The sequence below is a fragment of the Pan paniscus genome, chromosome 2 (genome assembly GCF_029289425.2).
Source record: "Pan paniscus chromosome 2, NHGRI_mPanPan1-v2.0_pri, whole genome shotgun sequence".
In the NCBI taxonomy this organism is placed as follows: Eukaryota; Metazoa; Chordata; class Mammalia; order Primates; family Hominidae; genus Pan; species Pan paniscus.
Window position 1 is genome coordinate 194,494,667 of NC_085926.1, and position 13,222 is coordinate 194,507,888.

Consider the following 13,222-nt stretch of genomic DNA (forward strand, 5'->3'; position numbering starts at 1 on the left):
GGTGGTAGCGTGCACCTGTAATCCCAGCTACTCAGGAGGCTGAGGCAGGAGAATTGCTTCAACCCGGGAGGTGGAGATTGCAGTGAGCTGAGATCATGCCACTGCACTCTAGCCTGACAAAGAGAAACTTCGTCTCAAAAAAAAAATTAAATGAAAAATAATTGATCCTAGTGAAAAAGATTTCAGTGGAATAAAAATAGACAAAAATGGAAATGTTTCAAATGAGTGTCATGGAAAGATGACACTTTAGAACAAAATGTTCTTTAGTTCCCTACACGGACTCCTAGTGACCACCGCCATCTCATTAATAAGTGGCTTTGATTCTTGGACTCAGTAAACAAAATGGCTTGAGGCGTGTGGAACTGAGTGTCTTTACTCTTTTGAAAATTGTACTAAATGCTTGTCCCTAAGAGGTTTAGCCCTTACACAATGCATGGAGGGAAATTATTTGCAAAACTCCCCACTCTCTGGAAAATCATTTGTTCTGGTCAGATTCCTGGAATTCATATACAGATACTGGGGTCTCTCACAGTTTTTTCTGCCACTTTGGGTTAACTTTTCCTCTGGGCGTTTCAGTTCTAAGAATGCTCCCTTTGACAGGGAAAAACAGAAGCAAAATACACATGGAGGAGTTCTGCTTTCTCTTGTCACCCACCAACATGACAACACTGACCGCAAACAGCGTATCCCCTTTTTTGCTTTGAATATGACTTTATGAAGCCCTTGTACGGGCCTCAATTCACGTGGGGCTTTCACTTTCTCAGAAGCACGCTGCCATTTGTTCCACCTTACGTTCCTCTGCGGGCGAAAGCACCCCCTGTTCAGCTCAGGCTCACCTTCTCCCACAATCACATCACAAACATCTGCAACCTTAGGGTTTCTTTAAGCCCCTTCCTCCTTTTTCGCTGAATTGAGATTTCACGGGCACAGTGAATGTTCTTAGGAAGTACTCAATTCTTGAGCATCTTTCCAGCGTCTCAAGCCATGGTATGTTCTTTTAATTGGTAAAATGTAGGGACCATGTCTAACTGGGCCCTGCCATTTCTCTCGCTATTATATACTGGAAGAAGACACAGTTGCTTTCTCCCAAGCTTCCTGTCATTTCCACTCTGCCAACCAATTCCTCCTTTTGGCCAAATTTAGTTCAGAGTGGCAGTTCCGCTTACTACTTCTCCACTCTCTGGAAGATGAAATTGTCGGCATGCAATAATAATAGCTGACGCCTACCAAGTTCTTTCTGTGCCAAAGGCGACTTTACCATGAGGAAGCGGAGGCACGGAGATGCTGAGTGTCTTGCTCAAGTTCATCCATCTGGCAGGTGGCGGGGTGCGGGCATTCGAGCCAGGGTCTGACTCCAGAGCCCAAGTTCTGTTTCTCGCTCTACGCGCCTGTCAAAGACTCTGATTTCCACTGGATGGACTTTCAGCAGGTCCGAGGATGTGAAGATCTCCCATCAGCATCTCCCCACCTTGGGGTCGCCTTTGTGACAGGGAGGGGTCTGTGGTCTCTTTCCTGAGTCTGGTTGTGGGAGCTGGGTAACTCCCAATGCAGTGGACAGAGATACCTCTCTGGTATCTCTCCTTGTTTTCCACCCTCAGCCTTCTATCCCTGTGACCTACGACAGCACACCCCCTCCACTCCTCATAGGGCTTTCTTGGTTACTTCCAGGATGTCTTCATGTTCTCCCCGGACGATTCGTGCAGACAGGCTTTTCTTAAACACCTTTGCTTCTTCCCACCTGTGGACCATCTTACACTCACTATAGACGTGGCTGGCAGGAGGATAATGGTGGCCCTGCATCTGGGACTGGTGGTGGGTTCCCAAGTGGAATAGTTCTCTGTGGATCCCTCTCTAAACCACGGCTTGAGACGTTGGAAAGAGAGTTCTGCTCTTTCCCCCCCTAAATTTCAATAAGTTTTGGGAATGCCACATTTTCTGAGTTAAGTAATCTCATTTTAACTAAATGGCTCTCCAAGGCTGCTTTCCCTTCCATGGTCATTGAGAATACATCTCCCTTTGCCCCACATGGTAAAAACCTGCAATCACAGTTAGAACAATAAACACAGAGTTCTTAATATGCACCAGGTGCTGTGTCTAAGGGCTTACAGGATTCATTTGTTTCATTGTTCACAACAATTCTATGAAGTAGGTACTATTATTATCACCATTTTACAGATGTGGAAATGGAGGCACAGAGAGGCCACACCACTGCTGAACAGGGCATTTTTGCTCATAGAACAAAGTCTATGTGAGTCTGTTTCTTTTACAAATTTTCTATTAATAATTTTCAGCCAATCCATGTGATCAAGAGGACCCTAGATTGAAAGAAGTATCATTTCATTGAAATGATTTCAAATTTAGGCCAGGTGCGGTGGCTCACGCCTGTAATCCCAGCACTTTGGGAGGCTGAGGCAGCAGATCATCAGGTCAGGAGTTCGAGACCAGCCTGGCCAACATGGTGAAACCCTGTCTCTACTAAAAATACAAAAATTAGCTGGGTGTGGTCGTGGGCACCTGTAATCCCAGCTACTCAGGAGGCTGAGGCAGGAGAATCGCTTGAACCCGGGAGGCAGAGGTTGCAGTGAGGCAAGATCGCGCCACTGCACTCCAGCCTGGGGGACAGAGTGAGACTCCGTCTCAACGAAGAAAAAAAAAAAAAAAAGAAAGGAAGATTTCAAATTTAGTATTATCAAATTTCACCTATAGGCCACTATATACTTAGAATCTATTAGCTTCTGGTCAGTAATTTAAATTATCACGTTTGTTATTATAATTATGTAGAATTGTAATTTCAGAATAGCTTAAATAGTAATTTGACCCAAACTGCAAATATTCTTCTCACATAACCGACTGTAAGTCAGTTCTATCAATTTCTTATTTTTAAGTTTGGTTTGAGATTACTTCACCTATAAACATTTATTGTCTATTAACGTTTCCGCTAATATTTTGAGCATGTTGCAAATAAAGTTTTTTCTATCTTGTTATGCAGTTTTGGCTAACATTTAACTCCTATGCTGTTAGGCATTTCCAGACCTAACTTACCCTAAAGTATAGCCCAACAGGAAACATCATCTCAGAATATCAGACACTACTGCCTCTGTAAATAATTCCATTACTCTGTCACTCAAGTGACTCAGTTCCCACTGGGGTAATAGACTGTCATTTTTGACTTTTGCCAATTGAATTGCAGCTCTGGTTTCCCTGGGAGCCCGGCAGCTTTGCACATAGCTGTGGGTAATGCAGCGGGTTACTCTGGCAAGACTTGCTGTCATTGCTTTCTGCTAATTCCAGGAAAAAACTTATTTTACCTTTCCAAATCCCAGTACCTCTTTTCTTCCCCTGTCTCTCCTCCTTTTCTCCTCACCTTTCTCAACTTGGAGGGGTTTAGTTTGCATTTTTTTTCCTACTTGGAGAATGAGTCAGGGTTTTTTTGTTTGTTTGTTTTGTTTTCGTTTATTTTTTATTTTTATTTTTTGACGGAGTCTTGCTCTGTCGTCAGACTGGAGTGCAGTGGCACGATCTCGGCTCTCTGCAACCTCTGCCTCCTGGGTTCAAGCAATTCTCTTGCCTCAGCCTCGCAAGTAGCTGGGATTACAGGCACGGGCCACCATGCCCAACTAATTTTTGTATTTTTAGTAGGGACAGGGTTTCCCCATGTTGACCAGGATGGTCTCGATCTATTGACCTCGTGATCCGCCCGCCTCGGCCTCCCAAAGTGCTGGCATTACAGGCGTGAGCCACCGCGCCCGGCCCATGAGTCAGAGTTTTTAACTGCAAACAACAGAAACTGATTCTGATTCACTTGAGCAGGAAAGGAATTTATTGGAAGGATAGTGGGTAAATGTCAGTGCGAAGGCTGGAGACGCAGGTGAGCAAATGGCAGCAGCAGGGGAGGTGGGCAGCTGCACCCACAGCCATGGTCATGCCAGGGGGCGGCCTGGTTGGAAGGCTGTGTCACTGTGACTGCCTGGGACATCAGAGGCTGCGGCTGCCACCCCTGGAGCGAGGCAGCTTCCTCACATACTTGCTCCATGCCCAGGTTTCTTAGCACACATTCCGATGGTTGAGCCCAGATCATGCAACCAAATCCTAATTTCCAAGGGATAGGCCTCTGTTTCCAAACAACGCCACGCAAGAAAAGGCTCCTCTTAGCCGTGAAGAGGTTCAGACGCTGAGCACCCGTCAAACACAACCCCTGCAAATACTGACTATTATAGATTCCAGCTCTGGGGACATCGTCCTTTTATCCTCAAACAGAAGAAGACGGTCATTTCTGCTCTCAAAGGGATGAGTGCACCTTTCTTCTTAACAAGGAATACCAACTTCCTGCAGTTTCCTCATATTTAACATTATCTAATTGCTTTATATATTTAAGTTATATAATTTTAAAATATTTATATTATTCTTAATATAATTATATTTAATACATTATACTAATATGCTATATAATTTATTAATATAGTAGAATATATTTTATATATTAATGATCTCCCTAGTAATCATCTCCAACATAGGATTAAGGATAATTGTGGCAATTTAAAAATTTTGTTTTGTTTTTGTGACAGCGTCTCGCTTTGTCACCCAGGCTTGAGTGCAGTGGCGCAATCTTGGCTCACTGCAGCCTCAACTTTCTGGGTGCAAATGATCCTTTCGCCTTAGCCTCCCGAGTAGCTGGGACAACAGGCGCGTGCCACCATGCCTGGCTAATTCTTTTGCATTTTGTATTTTTGTAGATACGGGGTTTCACCATGTTGCCTAGGCTGGTTTCAATCTCTTGAGCTCAAGGGATCCACCTACCTCAGCCTCCCAAAGTACTGGGATTACAGGCATTGGCCACCGTGCCCGGCCCAGATGATTCTATATTTTATTTTATTTTTTATTTTACTTTATTATTGTATTTTTTTGAGACAGAGTCTCGCTCTGTTGCCAGGTTGGAGTGCAGTGGTGCGATCTCAGCTCACTGCAACCTCCGCCTCCTGGGTTCACGTCATTCTCCTGCTTCAGCCTCCTGAGTAGCTGGGACTACAGGTGCCCACGACCATGCCTGGCTAAACTTTTTTTATGTTTTTAGTAGAGACGGGGTTTCACCATGTTGGCCAGAATGGTCTTGATCTCTTGACCTTGTGATTCACCCACCTCGGCCTCCCAAAGTGCTGGGATTACAGGTGTGAGCCACCATGCCTGGCCGATAATTGTATTTTAAATAAGAAACCTAAAGCTTCAAAATCCTCAAAATATAATACTTAAAAACATTTATACAGATATTAAAGGAATAGTTCAATAGCAGTGAAATATTTTTAATTTGAGAAGCCAAATACATATTCATGAATCACTCTAGAGATACAAAGAGAAACTGCACAATTTCAAAACAGTATGGTCAAAATACGATGTCATTCTGTTTAACTAGCTTTAAGATGTTGCTAGGTGCTCCAATGTTCTATCTAATTTAGACTATAATAGGAAAACACATGTTTTACATAAATGTATTTTCCAAATAACTAGAGAGTATCAGTTTAAGGACTAATCTTTTTTATTCTGATTTTCAAAAAATGTTAAACAAATCCCACTTCACGGGGATTACAGATGTGAGCCGCCACACTTCCCTTTCTTGTATACTGAGTCTATGTTAATCTATTCTTTTTTTCTGGTGTGATCTCGGCTCATTTGCAACCTCCGCCTCCCAGGTTCAAGTGATTCTCCTGTCTCAGCCTCCTGAGTAGCTGGGATTACAAGCATGCACCACCACACCCAACTAATTTTATATTTTTAGTAGAAACAGGGTTTCACCATGTTGGTCAGGCTGGTCTCGAACTCCTGACCTCAGGTGATCTGCCTGCCTCGGCCTCCCAAAGTGCTGGGATTACAGGCGTGAGCCACAGTGCCCAGTGGTTTATTTTTATAGAACAGCTTTATTGAGCTATAACTCATCTACCATATAATTTACGCATTTAACGTGTACAAGGCAATTGCTTTTAGCATATTCACATACTCATGAAACCATCACCACAATTTTAGAACATTTTCATAACCTCAAAAGGAAACCCCATACCCATTACCAGTCACTCCCATTTTCCCCCAAACCCCCAGACCTAGGTAACCACTAATCTTTCTCTCTCTACAGATTTGCCTTCTCTGAACAATTCATGTAAATGAAATCATGTAACATGTGATCATTTGTGACTGACTTTTTTCACTTAGCATAATGTTTTCAAAGTTTGTCCCTGTTGTAGCGTGTATCAGTACTTTATTCTCTTCTATGGCTGAGAAATGTTCCACTGCATAGCTGGGCGCAGTGGCTCACGCCAGTATTCCCAGCACTTTGGGAGGCTGAGGCAGGTGGATCGCTTGAGCTCAGAAGTTCAAGACCAGCCTGGGCAGAAACCCCATCTCTACCAAAAATACAAAAAATTAGTCGGGTGTGGTGGCAGGCACCTGTGGTCCCAGCTATTGGGGAGGCTGAGGTGGGAGGATCGCTTGACCCCAGGAGGAGGTTGCAGTGAGCTGAGATAGCATCACTGACCCCTAGCCTGGGTGACAGAAAGAGACCCCATCAAAAAAAAAAAAAAGAAGAAAGAAGAAAGAAAGAAGGAAAGAAAAAGAAAGAAGGAAAGAAAAAGAAAGAGAGAGAGAAAGAAAGAAAGAAAGAAAAAGAAAGAGAAAGAAAGAAAGAAAAGAAAGAAAGAGAAAAAGAAATTCCACTGCATGGATATACTGTATCCACTCGTCAGTTGGTTGATGGACATTTGGGTTGTTTCCACTTCTTGGTAATCATGAATGATGCTGTTCTGAACATTCATGTTCGGGTGTTAGTATAGCATGTCTTCAGGTGTTTGTTTGTATAGCATGTCTTCATTTCTTTTAGGTCCCTAGGAATGGAATTTGTGAGCCACCTGATAACTCCATGCTTTTACCTTTTGAGGAGCTGCCAGACTCCTTTCCAAAGTTTCTGCACCATCTTACATTCCCACCAGCAGTGTATGAGGGTCCCAGTTTCTCCACATACTTGTTTTATTTGACCTTTTGATGCTAGGCATCCTAATGCATATAAAGTGATATGTCATTGTAGTTTTTGTTTTTGGGGTTTTTTTAGACAGGGTTTCACTCCTGTCACCCAGGCTGGAGTGCAATGGCACAATCTCGGCTCACTGCAACCTCTGCCTCCTGGGTTCAAGTGAGTCTCCTGAGTAGCTGGGATTACAGGCACAGGCCACTGTGCCCGGGGTTTCACCATGTTGGCCAGGCTGGGTTTGAACTCCTGGGCTCAAATGATCCACCTGCCTCAGCCTCCCAAAGCGCTGGGATTACAGGTGTGAGCTACAGCTCCTGGCCTCTCATTGCAGTTTTGATTTGCATTTCCCTGATGACAAATGATATCAAGCATCTTTTCACATGATTACTGGCCGTTTGTATACCTTCTGTGGAAATGTGGTAACACCCTTTGCTGATTTTAAAATAGGGTTATTTGTTTATTATTGAGTTGAAATAATTCCTTCTTTTGAGTGTCAGTGACTGAGGTTCGCTGTGACACAGAGGGGTTCTCCTGGAGCGCTATGGCACATGCTCCATATTAAAAGGCAACATGATGCTGTCAGGAAGAACACAAAAGCAATTATAAAAACATGTTAGTACATGTTTATGCACCTTTTTTCTTACTCTCTCTTTGCTATCTATTCTCACAGCTCTAAATATGAATTATTTCTCTAGGTAGAGGCCAAGCATGAGTCAGCTTCTCCCAAGAATGAGTTGCCTGGGCTTCGAGGCAGTTTTCTGCCGTATTTTGGGTAATTGTAGTTGCCGGGAGTCTGACTTCTGAGGGTGTCAGGTGCCATTTGCCGTAAGTGGAGATAGCAGGTTGAACAGGGTGGGACTAATTGGGGCCAGTTTTGAGGAGGTGAATCTTTAGTGAAATCTCCGAGAACACAGTGGTGAGGACCTGGCAGAGAGGAGGAGATTCCAGGGCTGGGGGAATTGAGTAGTGGCGTCTGGGCACTGGGTCCTGTAGAAGGGAATTGGCGAGATGAATGAGCAGGGCTTCACAGGTGTGACTGATCTTGGTAAAGACGGTGAGAAGCCGTGACGAGGCAGGGTGTGCATGGGAGCAGTGAAAGGTCTAAAATTCAGCCTTTGAGCTCAGTGCTAGGCTCATGCTAGTAATTGGTTCCGATAGGTTAAGCTTCCTCTGGTTTGCTGGTGTGAGAAGAAAGAAAACCTACTCCTCCCTGTTTCCGCCTCACCGGCTTCCCTTCTCTGCCAGCCCCACCCTGCCCCCAGCCCGTGTGGCTGAACTGCCCAACTGCCGACTAAAACCCACACCTCCCAACATACCTCGCACCACCCAGAGGCCCCGGTCCCCACCATTCATCCTGCTCCCGGCCGAGGGTCGCTCTAGCCAATCACCTTCCAGGCTCAGGGCGGCCGAGGCAGGGCCTCTGCCCCTTCGAGGGGCCTCTCCCTCCCACTGCCCCTGATTGTGGCGGAACTGCCACCACTTGGTAGCAAACCACACTTGACACAGGAAGGAGAACAGGGCCCGCGGCCCTGGGCCTCCATGAAATCAACAAGGGCGCGTCCCTCCCGCCGCAGGCGCTGCTGAGCCTCCCGCCTTTCCTTCCGGTCGCTCCGCCCCTCGAGAGGCCCCGCAGGGAGCCCTCTGCTGGTCTCGTCCTTCGCTGTCAGCTCTTGGGATTTTATGCCTTTTCATCTGGGGGCAGGTGGGCGGGAGACGAGGCTGGCGGTTTGCACCTTGCCCCACTCACTGGCAGCGCGCCCGCGGGCTGTGTTCACTCTTCCTCCTCTCCCACGTCTCGGGAACCTGCAGCTGACCCCCGAGCCCGCGCCCTCCGGGTTCTAGGAATTCACCACTTTCTTGCCTTTTTCTGGGTATCTTTTGTTTGGAGCCAGAGTCGGCTCCAATGAGGAGCTGCCGGAGGGTGCTAGGCTTTTTGCAGAGGAAGTGAGGAGCAGAGTGACAGGGCGTGAAGTCAGAGGGAGCAGAGAAGGGGCCGAATCCAGCGGGGCCCGGATCGTGCAGGGCCTTGAGCCTGTGGTAAGGACTCCGGGATTTATATTCACCAATTATGAAAAAGGACTTCTCGGCCGGGCGCGGTGGCTCACACCTGTAATCCCAGCACTTTGGGAGGCTGAGGCCGGCGGATCGCCCAAGGTCAGGAGTTCGGGACCACCCTGGACAACATGGTGAAACTTTGTCTCTACTAAAAATACAAAAATTAGCCAGGCGTGGTGGTACATGCCTGCAATCCCAGATACTTGGGAGGCTGAGGCAGGAGAATCGCTTGAACCCAGGAGGCGGAGGTTGCCGTGAGCCGAGATCGTGCCACTGTACTCCAGCCTGGGCAACAAGAGCGAAACTCCGTCAAAAAAAAAAAAAAAAAAAAAAAAAAAAAAAGAAGAAGAAAAGAAAAAAGCAAAGAAAGAAAAGAAAGAGGACTTATCAATGACCACAAATGACTAAGTCCTCAACCTCTCCAACGGCTCTAGAGCAAATGACACTTTAGCCTGCGTTCATTTAAGAAACCTGTGCTGAGCCCCTACAAGGTGCTAGACTAAGTATTCTTGGGGATATATACAAATGTGAACAAGCCAGAGACCCTGCCTGGCAGGACTCGCTGTCCAGGGGGAAGGCAAAACTGCAAAGATGAGCTGGGACGCCCCATGGGAAACGCTGGACAGAGTCAGCCACAAAGCCATCCCCTTGCAGCCTCCTCCTTGGCATGGCCTTATTTTCCTTGTTGGATCCCTAGTGTCCCACCCCATGCCAGGTCCCACCCCGGGAGGGTCCAGTTCACACTTCCAGAAAGTTTGGGCTGCACTGTCCCAGCGGCTGTGCCCTTCGTGCTCTCCCGCTCCCGGGACTCTCCCAGCACCGCGTGCCCATTTTCCCCATGGTCCTTTCGGCCCTGGACCAGACCATGGTTAGTTATGGGTGCCCCTTCCCCTCGCTGTCCCACTCCACGCCCTGGCACTGATAGGACACTTCCATGTTATCTTTGCACCACCTGGACTCTTTGATCATATGTTGATACTGTCGGTGTTTCAGGACAGGAAGAGGCAGTGTCCCCACAGAGGTCAGTCACCGGAGTCAGTGGCTGCGGGAGGCCATGGGCAGCAGGGAGCCGGAGGAGCTGATCTCAGGATTGGAGACCGCCACCTCCTCCAGGAGGAGAAACACGCGGGGAAGAGCCCCCAGCCCCACCCCCACCCCCGCACTGCCTTCAGCCTCTGCATTGACCCCTCCGCTTTTCCAGGACAGGCATCATGAGGCGTTGAGTGGTACCAATGTGGGCGGTGGGCTCTCCTCTTTCCGGTTTTAATTCTTGGTTCTTAAAACTCTGTTCCAAATGAGGGAAATGAAACTACTGAACACTCTCCCCCAGCAGCCAGCTGACATGGGGCAAGAGAACAATTCCCAGTTAAGGCCCCAAAGGAAATCCCCTCCCTGCCATATGCTGAGGCTGGAGAAGTGGGGGCTGGAGAACTGGAGAAGTGGGGGCTAGGAGAAGTGGAGGCTGGAGAAGTCGGGGCTAGGAGAACTGGGGACTGGAAAGGGGGGCTGGAAGAAGTGGGGGCTGGAGAAGTGGGGGCTGGAGAACTGGGGTCTGGAGAAGTGGGGGCTGAAGAAGTGGAGGCTGGATAAGTCGGGGCTGGAGAAGTGGGGACTGGGAGAAGTGGGGGCTAGAGAAGTGGGGGCTGGGAGAAGTGGGTCTGGAGAAGTGGGGGCTAGAGAAGTGGGGGCTGGAGAAGTGGGGGCTGGAGAAGTGGGGGCTGGAGAAGTGGGGGCTGGAGAAGTGGGGACTGGAGAAGTGGGGGCTGGAGAAGTGGGGGCTGGAGAAGTGGGGACTGGAGAAGTGGGGGCTGGGAGAAGTGGGGGAGGCTCTATCTAGCTCACTGCTCCGCCACCAAGGTGAAGGGCCTGTCTGTGACCAGTGGCTGAGAGCCCACAGCACAGCGGAGAACCCCAGAGGCAGGAGCGAGAGGACCATGATTTTGCCCGGGGTAAGCCGCCAGTTCCAGGTCCCCATGGCTCCACTGCTAGGTGCAATCCCTGTGCTCCTCTCTCACAGACCTGTCTGGAGTGGGGAGCAGCCCCGGCTCCTCCCGTGGCTCCCTTGCACACCGAGTTGTGTCCCCTCTCACAGGCCAGCTGTAGCCCCCTCCCCTGGTCTTGAATAGGTTGCCATCTGGAAAAGCAGTCAGGGGTCGGGATGGAGGGCAGAAGCCAAGGCTCCCTTTGATCTCCTTGGGAGGCTGAGAAGTCCCACAAGTGACAAACTCTTATGAAGCTTAGTTTAAGAAAGTAAAGAGATCCCCACACCCTCAGAGGGCAACAGCTAGAGAATTATACAAAGTGGGTTGACCGCCATCATTCCTTCCTTCCCTCTCTTCGTTTCTTTCCTCTTTCTTTCTTTTTTGTGGAGATGGAGTTTCACTCTTATTGCCCAGGCTGGAGTGTAATGGCACGATCTCGGCTCACTGCAACCGCCACCTCCTGGGTTCCAGCAATTCTCCTGCCTCAACCTCCTGAGTAGTTGGGACTACAGGAATGCACCACCACGCCCAGCTAATTTTTTGTACTTTTAGTAGAGATGGGGTTTCACTATATTGGCCAGGATGGTCTTGAATGCCTGCCCTCAGGTGATCCACCCACCTTGGCCTCCCAAAGTGCTGGGATGACAGGCGTGAGCCACTGCGCCCGGCCTCCTCCTTCTTTCTTTGAGCAAATAGTCCCCAAGCCCCTTTATGTGCATAAGACAGTATATTTTTTGGAATAACACATGACCCCGGCCTCCAAAAGTTTGTAGTGGGCCAGGCATGGTGGCTCACGCCTGTCATCCCAGCACTTTGGGAGGCTGAAGCGGGCGGATCACCTGAGGTCAGGAGTTCAAGACCAGCCTGGCCAACATGGTGAAACCCCGTCTCTACTAAAAATACAAAAAATTAGCCGGAAGTGGTGGCAGGCGCCTGTAATCTCAGCTACTTGGGAGGCTGAGGCAGGAGAATTGCTTGAACCCAGGAGGCGGAGGTTGCAGTGAGCCGAGATGGCACCATTGCACTCCAGCCTGGGCAACGGGAGTGAAACTCTGTCTCAAAAGAAAAAAAAAGTTTGTAGTGTAGTTGTGGAAAAAAGGCAGAAGTCCAAAAAATTAAATCACAACACAAGAGATGTCATGAGGTCGGTGGATATTGGGGACGCTGGCACCATGTGTTCACAGGACAAGGTGGCAATTGCAGTGGGGAAGGCTTCATGGAGGAGGGGAGTCCAAGCCATGCCTTTGGGATGGGGAGGGTTGGGGTAGGCAGAAGAGGCCATTCCAAACAAGGGAACCCTCTGCCAGAGAGAGTAGAGAGTGGGGAGCGTTTGTTCTGTGTTTGGGAAAATCGTGAGCAGCCCGGGCTGGGTGAACCCACCTGCAGGCCATGTGTGCAGTGATCATGAAGCATGGGCGGTAGTCGTGAAGAGAGGCTGGAGGCAGCTTAGGCCGAATGGACTTTCTCCTCCAGCCGGGAGCCGCCTGGGTTCTTGCTTTCACTTCGGATCAGAGACGCTGCTGCGCTGCTTGACACTAGACTTGCTTTATTCCTGTTGAGTGGAAGACAGCAAACACCCCAATAGGTGGAGCAGGCTCAAAGCAAGAGGCACATGGCCCCCCAGAAATTCTCATGATCCTGTGGAGGGGTGAGCTTGGTCAGGGCAACCAGGGCTGGATGCACCAGGGTTGCATCTGAGAGGAAGCACCCTGGTCTCCTCTGCCTGGAAAAGCATAGTGAGAGGGGAGCCCGACCAAGTTGGAGGATGCTGAGCTGTGCAGTCGGGCTTCCAGCCGTGCTGGCACATTCTCCTTTCAGCTGAAATCTGCATTGGTTTCAGCTGGACGTCCAGGCTTCCACCCACTGAGGCAGCGTGCTGCTAGACTAGGGGAGGGCTGCTGGTGTTGCCAACCAACTGGCTTGTCTCTACACATTCATCAAGAGCACTGGGGCCGGGTACAGTGGCTCACACCTGTAATTCCAGCACTTTGGGAGGCCAAGGTAGGCAGATTGCCTGAGCCCAGGAGTTTGAGATCAGCCTGGACAACATGGTGAGGCCCCTGTCTCTACCAAAAATACAAAAGACATGGTGGTGTGTGCCTGTGGTCCCAGCTACTGAGGAGGCTGAGGTAGGAGGATCACCTGGTCCCAAAGGTCGAGGCTGCAGTGAGCCTTG